General features: G+C 34.6%; 1 long non-coding RNA gene across 1 annotated transcript; it reads right to left on the bottom strand.

Moving 5' to 3' along the window:
• Positions 1–454: 454 nt before the first annotated feature.
• On the bottom strand, positions 455–8,423 carry LOC123459266. The gene is made up of 3 exons (XR_006636166.1): positions 8,325–8,423; positions 4,583–4,729; positions 455–813 (listed from the first exon to the last, which is right to left on the bottom strand). It is a non-coding gene; the product is annotated as an uncharacterized LOC123459266 (long non-coding RNA).
• Between the last annotated feature and the right edge of the window lie 673 nt (positions 8,424–9,096).

Here is a 9,096-nt window from a genome sequence, read left to right as displayed (position 1 = left end):
GCTAGTCAAGATACTTTAAGAGCTTATCCAGGGCTGTGGAGAAGGATGAATGGTGAGACTGCTTGCTGCTCAAGCAGGAATATCTGAGATGGCCTGATTCATTCTGAACTAGAGTTTCCAGCACCCACATCATCAGCCCAGTGTTCCCTTCCCCAAGTCAGTAACCACAGCCCTGTGTGGATTGAAATCTAAAGAATGGTTGAGTTTCAAGAAGTCAGCAGTTCAGGGTACAATGAGACATTCTATATGGAGAAGGGTATGGAGGACCTCCCATGTTCTTCTCTGGCCTCCTTTCATATGTGCATGGGTTGTATAATGCACACACTCTGACATACAGTACAGAAAACATACCTAAAGCACCACACATGGTACATATGCATTAAAAAAAACTAAATCATTTATTTCTGCTTTTGGAGACATAAGGGCAATAAAAAATGATAAAATCCTGGGAAAAAATGATACATGTCATCTCTAAAATTCTGATTGAGAACAAGTGCTGAAGAACCTCCAGGACACCATGGAATTTGATTTCTTATATGGTTTGGCCCCAAGAATATATCCACAGAGCAAGCAAGATAGACTGAGTTTTCATAATACCTTTCTCTTTTCATCCAGTGTTACTTGATATTCGTGAATATCACATGTTTTGAAATGACAGAAGTAACTTCTTGTGTAGATAAGCAAATTGTAGCTTGGAAAATGGCAGCTCACTCCTACTCATTTTGATTACAGGTGGAGGGTGGAAACCAACTACAACAGTCCTGTGTGGCACAGACTAGGGTGGGAACTTAATAGTCCACCATCCTTGGACACCTGCAGAAAGGATACTTTGTATTGGTTTTTACATTTTTGTCTCATAGTCAATGAATTAGTTCAGCTTAACAGTCTTTTTCATCTTCTCTCCTTCCAAATACTTGTTCTTTATATTTCATGGTTTTAGATTTTCTTCTCTCTACTTTTCACTCCTTTATAATTTCTTATTCATGCTGATAATGAAAAACCTATGGTTTCTATTATTTATTTCTCTCTTCTCCCACCCATTTGCAGTTTTCAGCTTTTTAGCACTCTGTAAGCATGTTGCGGTATTCTTTTGCTGTTGGCTGAACCTACTGTTCTTTTGTATTTTAGATTCCTGTTTTTTTAAAAGTTTGTATTTTTTTAATGAACACCTAATCCAACCTCCATGGGTTCTCTTCTTTTAGATGTTATTTCAAGAACATCATTTGCAATTATTTAAATACTTTCTCCTGTTTCCACATCAATTTTTCTTCAAAAGAAGGTGGTAGGACTTGATTCTGTGATTCCTGTCACTATAGCACTTGTTTTCTGTAGTGTGGCCCCTACCTGCTTATGTTCAAGGATCACCTCTAAAGACAGATTCACTAACAGACTAGAGAATTTGGTAAAAGTTAAAAAAAAAGTGAGGTCATCTGCTATATTTTGCATAACTACCAGGAAATATGTGACCATCCCTGCTCTTTAACTAGTAGGTGCTGGGCATATATATATTTCCAAGATATTGTCCTTCCTGTTCCCAAGGAAGTGTGACTGGGAACTTAAGCATTGAGAAATCAATTTTCCGTTAGTCCCATCATACTTGTATACATAAATGCAGAAATCACTAATCCATTTAAGGATGTCATTGTTGCTCTCTCTGTAGGAGTTTTTATTTTTATTTTTATTTTTCTGCAATGACAGTTGAGCAAATGATAAAATGGGTAACAATTGACAACTAACGTCATCAATTAACTTTGAATCTCAGACAAGGATTCAGAAATTAGTTAATATTAAATAGCCCTCTCTATTATGCATGTGTTCATTTTAAAAAATTAGGTTTCCTTTTCTGTGAAGTTTTCCTTCTTACCTTTAATTCACTAGGGGCAATACACTGTTCTATCTCTAACATTTTAATTCCTTCTAGTCTGAAGTATATGTGTTACAAGGAACTCCATCCATTGTTTCTTAATGAATTCTCTGGTAAATCATTTAACTTAATCATATGATAGCAATGGTTAAGCACATTCCAATAATAGTTAAAATATGGTTTTATATGCATGGATGCTGAAAATAAATTTAGAATTAAATATTTGTATGAGTGTCTATGACTTAAGAATCTAGTTACTACTTTCATAATATTGTTAATTTACATATGTTGAAGTGAATTTTAAAATTTCACCATTGCTAATGCCTATTCTCACTTCTCTTGCTTATTTATATTATCAGTGTCCTTTACCTTTAACTAGAAAGAATTCGTCTATTCATCTTTCACCAGTGTGAGTGAGAAAAAGCTCTGGAACTCAATGTATATGTTCCTGCTACTCCTGAATAATAGAGTGAGAAGCTGGCACACTGTACACTAATATCACAAGTATTATGCTTTCTGCTCCAAATGAAGTCTCTGTTCATAAGTACCAGGTTGTATCTCCCTTTGAAAATTGAGTTTTTCAAGCATTAAAGCACCATAAGCCCTTACAGGGCAATACCTTGCATAAATTCATCTCCTATCTCTTAAGGGTTTTTTGTTTGTTTGTTTGTTTTGTTTTATTTTTGCACATAAGTGTATGTGTCTGTATGGTGATTTGTGTGACTTATACACACATGCATGTGCCCATGCAGTGCCCTGTGTGCTAGCCTGGAAGGGTGTTCTTGTCTGTGGTGACTACTGGGAAATACCAGGTTTTCTGTCCCATTAATATTTTTGTCTGTTCTTGCTTGAGCCAGAGGAGTCTCTTGGTGATTCCCAAGGCTTGCATTTTTTTTTTTTCTCTAAGCTCCAATGATTCTTCAGACACTTCTCCTCAAGGGACTATGATTACAGACACATTTATGGTCACGCACAGCTATTTGTGGAGGTCCTGGGGAAATAACTCCAGGATCTCTGTAGCCTCCCCAGGCCTTCCTGCTAGCACAGGAAGTGGTCTTAAGTGCTGAGGCATCTCTCCAACCAAAGATATTAATATTAGCAGTGAAGATCTGCTGCTTTTTATTAAAGTTATGGTTGCATTTCTAGGCCAGGCTTTTTTTGTTTTTTAACTCATGGTGATCCCTCCTGCTTCAATCTCTTGAGTGATGAAATTAGTTATATGATACCGTACCTGGATTAAAGCTTGCTTTCAGCAATTTTCCAAAACTGAGATACTATAATGAGTGTACTACACCAGTATAAATAACTCCTACCTGTTCATGAAAATGTATGTATAAATTAAATTTATAGATCACCATCAAATTTATTGGGAATAGGTTTTGTAGAAATCAGTGGAATTTTGAATAGATCGTTGCCACAAAAGTTTAAATACCACTGTTCTTATTGACATACTTTCAGAATACTCTTGATTTGTATTTGCATAAATGGCTAAGCTGTGTGATAAATTGTAATGCCTCCCACTATTATTCATTTCTCTGATTCTTATACCTTGATTATGTCATTTAGGAAGGGAACAATAGATCACACAGGCTCATCTAATATGTTTTTAAAATTTAATCTGTATTAATTCTCAGAATAATTTGTCAGCATTTGAATATGTCCTTAAACATATAAATCCTATTTGTTCATTAGTTTGTTATGATAGTCACATGTAAAACTAATAAAAGTAGTTTGGATAAGAAATGAAGATGTCTGACACATTTAATATTAGTGTTGGAATTAAATCCTTCAGTGTTTATCTAAAACATTAGGTCATTCCATTTCTATTTAATATTGGTAAACTGTAAATGATCATGATCTATCTATCTATCTATCTATCTATCTATCTATCTATCTATCTATCTATATTCTTGGGGGGGTGAGGTTTCAATGTAGGATCACACTTTAGTTCAGACTGACCTGGAATTCACTGTGTCATCTCAGGGTGGCTTTGAACTCATGGCTATCTTCCTACCTCTGCGTCCTGAGTGCTGGGATTAAAGGCATGTGCCACCACACCCGGCCAATGATCATGATCTTTGTGTTGGATACCATTTTTAGTCTTTCTAGAAACAGGTGACATGGACTCAGAAGGCTGTGGACAACCTTCAAGTATCAGAGTTCAGGAGCTCAAGATCAATGCGATAATTTATAGATGCTCTATTCTAGTGATTTCTTTTCTTTGAAATGACTCAAATGCATCACTCAAGCAAAGCAAGAAATTATTTTGTTAGATATGCAATTCTTCATTAAGTGGGGAGAGAACTAAATAAAAGTGTGTTCCCCAAAACAAATAGTGTGCTGTGACAAAGGGGACCAACGATGCCAATGTAGTAGCAGCTCCCTTGGTTTTCAACTGAGCTGCTTCTAACATTCTGAAATGACAGGAGGAAATAGCAAGCACAGAAGAGAGGAATTTCCATAAAGGGGATATAATTATCCAAGAAAGACCTTGCCACTGAAACTTGGGAGGGTTAATGATTGTGATGATAATTAAAATGCAGAGGATTTGTAGAGTACTTATTTGTTTTCTGAAGGGCTCAGCTACTTGTCGCATATTCTTATTGATCTCTGCATGATATCTCTGTAACAAGCTGGTTAAAGATCTTAGAATAATGTAAAGAAATCTGTGACCTGTTACAGCCATCAGTGATCATAAGCTTTTGGTTTTTGCCTCACCTGAAAGGCAGGACCTCCTGTGACACAGCATTTTAAAACATCTTTTCAGGCCATCATTGTAAAACTGACTCTGAGGAAAGAGTGCCATCTACTGAACTGAGTTTCCCTGGTCCCTCGAAGAGCTGATCTCCCAGCCTTAGTATTGTCCTAAAATGTTCGAACATAAAAAAAAAATAAAAATAATAATAATAATAATAATGTGATTTCTGCATGGTGCATGAAATCATGATATTATCTCTTATCTCATCTTAAACCAATTTAATAATCTAGCAGTCACATTTATAAGTTAACCATTTCATTCACAAGTTTTCTTACCTTTAAAAAGTAATCTGCAAAGACTAAGCAAACCTAGTTTTCCTACATAGTAAATTTTGCAAATACCTAAATGGATGTACTACCAAGGTAACCACAAGGGGGAGCTAACATGCAATTTCTTGTGGGGCAGTAAGAGTAAGGTTGTAAAATTAATCAAACTTACTATTACTATTATTTTGCTGAGAAGTCAGAAAACAACATAAATATACCACTGGGATTCTTTTTGAGATAAAGGTTTTTTCTAAGAGTTATATTTTAAACAATTTTACCTATTTTCCTCCTTTAATGCATACCAACATTTTGATGATGTATAGCAATCTTGGTCTGATCTTTTTTAGTTATGTCCTAGTTTATATGCATACACACACACACACACACACACACACACACACACACACACACACACACTTATTTTAATACTATGTAACATTCAGGTACAAAACTTATTTTAAAAGAAATATGTACATCTTGGGGTTGGGGATTTAGCTCAGTGGATGAGTACTTGCCTAGTAAGTATGAGGCCCTGAGTTTGGTCCTCAGCACAGAAGGAAAAAATTACATCTTATTTTAAAGTAAGTTAAATTTTTCTGTATTCATCAAAATATTTTTCTAAAATGTGGCATTGTGCGAAAACTGATCATTAATCACAAATGAAGGATATTTACTCCTGACTTAAAATTTATAGATATGTACAATGTATGCAGATGTCAGTTGTAACTTTAGTTCATTCATTGTATGAATTACAAATTAACTCCTCTCAAACAGAACTTGTATGCATGTATTGGATTAATTCTGAAACTTTGAGAGTTCATTGTTAATACACTGTACTAGGGAGATCACATGTATCTGCATATATTATAATACTTTAACTTATCATAACAAATACAAACTATAGAAGAAAATGAAAATGCAGTATTGTCTGACTTAAAACTGTCTTAATGGCATTATTTCATAATTTTAATGAAAATTAAAGAAAGATTTATATTGAAATGTTAATGCTATATTTAGTGGGATATTTCACATTTTACAATTTCCTTGTTGAACCAGAGATTGAATTCTTAAAATCTTTGCATTAGAAAACATTTCTTCTGATATTTAAAAATTACAGTTTATTTATATTCCTTATTATATTCATTTTTATACTTAAGGAGAAAGGTTTTAGAAATTGTCTGTTAGTAATGTGGAGTTATCTGTAAAAGACAGCAGGAACTATGTACAAAAACAATGATATAATTCATTTGAGCATTTATATGTGACATGAAACAATGGATATTTCTAACATCAAAACGTTCATCATTCAAATTTCTCAGTTGACAAACATAAATTAATAAAACCAGGTAGCAAAATGTTGGCAAAAGTGATAGGGATGGAATTAAGTGCTTTATTCATATAAATGATGAATGTGTAGAAAAATCAGCATCAGAAATATTTCTTGAGAGATGTATGTTATTCAGTTCAAAACTATAGAACAAAGGACAAGCTGCTGGAGTCTCTTTAATGGTAGCAGTTCAGCTATATGCATTAACATCACAGCTACCACTACCCCAGTATGTAAGCATTTAAAAGTACTTTTTTGGCAAAATTTTTTAAAAAAGCTATATAAAGTTGCATTTTAGGATCATTTATTAATAGTACTATTAGGTACTTATTACCATGATACAGAAGTATTGGCCATTCTTTATAAGTGTTTAAAAAAATAAACTGTAATGATTCATTTTGAAGCCATTCTAACATGACTTAATTTACATTTGAAATACAACTTAAGTAATTTTGTTATTAACTAAATAGATATGATGAGTCTTTCCAAATAATTTTCTCAGGGAGCATGCACACCTAGATTTTTCAATTTTTTTGTTTTTATTTATTTATTTATTTGAGAGAAACAGAGAGAGAAAAAGACAGAGAGAGAGAGACAGAGAGAAAGAGAGAAGGAGAGAAAGAGAGGGAGAGAATGGGTGCATCAGGGCCTCCAGCCACTACAAACAAACTCCAGATGCATATACCACCTTGTGCATCTGGCTTACGTAGGTCCTGGGGAATTGAGCCTCGAACAGGGGTCCTTTAGGCTTCATAGGCAAGCGCTTAACTGCTAAGCCATCTCTCCAGCCCCACACATAGATTTTTTTTTAATAATCATATGAGATGATTAGTGCATACATATTTAAAGAAGAAATAATTTAAATTTTATTTAAGTTTGGAACTGATTTGCAATTATAAATGTTTCTCAAGCAAGCTATTCTTGAGAAATGTGAGAATTATTTCATAAGTACACATTCTTCTGACTTGCTTAACTTGATATCATATGTTTCCAGCCTTCTCTAGTAATAAAAACTATTGAGATTTTTGAACTAACAATATTTTTATAACTTGGCTTCTTTTTGCCAGCTGAGATCTATGTTTTAAGCATAGCTATAAACCGAATGTAATACCTATATTTCAGACATAAAATCTATTTTAAAGGAAAAGACTTGGAAAATGGTTAAATATTAAATGTACCATACATACTTGGCTAAAAACAAGTTAAACAATTGGGACTAAGATATTAGTTGGTTTAATTTCCTTTAAAAATAAGTATGAATCAAAAAGGTGAAATTAATTGCTTTGGCGATACATTCTGCTTCCTCAACTTAACTTAATGCTAGAAATAAAGTGAAACATAAGAAAGATGGCTCTGCTTTCCTGTACATGCCCTGTGGTAGTCACCATATGCATGCAGTTCTTTGTCCAAACACTAGAGGGGGGTGTGACATAATTACTCTGGAGGGGGTTCTGAACTATTTTAGGTCTCTGAGGATGTATTTTCATGTCATAGGACCCCTGTTTTGACACTATGTTTCGTATCATCCTTCAACTGCATGGCATTACATCTCATTAAGGCTAATAAGTGACCCATAATAACCATCCTTGGAACATTTTATGTTGTTTTTCATTTTCATGAACTTGGGGTAAGTGTATTTTATTAGTGTATAATGATAATGGGGCTGGGGATATAGATAAGTGGTAGGACAAGGATATTGTATTAGGATGTAATGATTCAAGGGCCTGGGGTCATATCTTAGTGGTAGGATAGGGATAATGTGTTAGTTTGTAATAATTAAAGAGGCTGGGTTATAGCTCAGTGGTAGGGTGAGGATGAAGTATTAGGATATAATGACTAAAGGGCCTGCGGACATAGCTCAATGGTAGGATGATGATAATGGACTAGTGGATAATGATTAAAGGGGCTACGACTATAACTCAGCGTTAGAGCTATTCGTTAGCTTGTGCAAGACCCTGGGATTGATCTCCAGTACTGGAAAAAAAATCATAATAATGAACATATGAAGGTGTGAATCTGTAATCATTACTCTTTATTTAAGTTAGTTTCTGGATTTAAAGATGCAAGTGTCACATCCTAAAGTGTGGATGTAGGGATAGCAGCACTTACCCAGGCGTGCAGGTGGAGTGCTACAAGTCTGTCATTAAGCGACCTCCTAGCAGAACAATGCAGGTTCCTACGGAGCTCTTCATCCTCCTTTCAGCAACAACGTATGCATGACAAACTGCCTACTGGAAAGGACATTGTAGCATTAGAAGGTCTGACTGAAAAGAGCTTCCCTTTGAATTTTTGAGCTGTGAAAATTTCCTAAGGAAGTGGAAAATTTGGATAGAGACCAAACTGCAAGTTCAGACTATTGGTTATCTCCTTGGAGCTCCCGGAAGGAAATAAATAGCTCCTTTACCTAAATCTTTAAGCAATTATCTTCAGAACAACAATCTACAGAACTTTCTTGTAATTGGTCTGGATTTGATTTTCTTTGAAATCCTGAATGATTCATGTTACAGATTTGTATGTTAGTCATTCACAATTTATAAATGGCAATGTAACTTCAGTACTTATGAATTGCAATCAATACTCTAGCAATCAAAACACTCACCTTCTCTGTTTCAATACTTCAATTTTCTTTTTTGTCTTAACTCTTTCCCAGAAATGCTGGGTTACAAGCATACCAGTCTTCACTTGTGGATGTTTGCAACCGTAGTTTGAGCAAAAACAACCTTCGGGATTTCTGATGTTGAAGAGGATGAATTTGGGATCACAGTGTTGTTATTGTTGTTGTTGTTGTTGGTGGTGGTGGTTTGTGTATGGTGTTACTTAGACAACAGAATCTTAATAGACATGTTTTCATACATTAAAGTCAGTTTCTGTGCACAGAAGC

The sequence above is a fragment of the Jaculus jaculus genome, chromosome 3 (genome assembly GCF_020740685.1).
Source record: "Jaculus jaculus isolate mJacJac1 chromosome 3, mJacJac1.mat.Y.cur, whole genome shotgun sequence".
NCBI classification, from domain to species: Eukaryota; Metazoa; Chordata; class Mammalia; order Rodentia; family Dipodidae; genus Jaculus; species Jaculus jaculus.
Note: the sequence above shows the minus strand (reverse complement) of the source record. Positions and strands in the feature narration are given on the sequence as shown.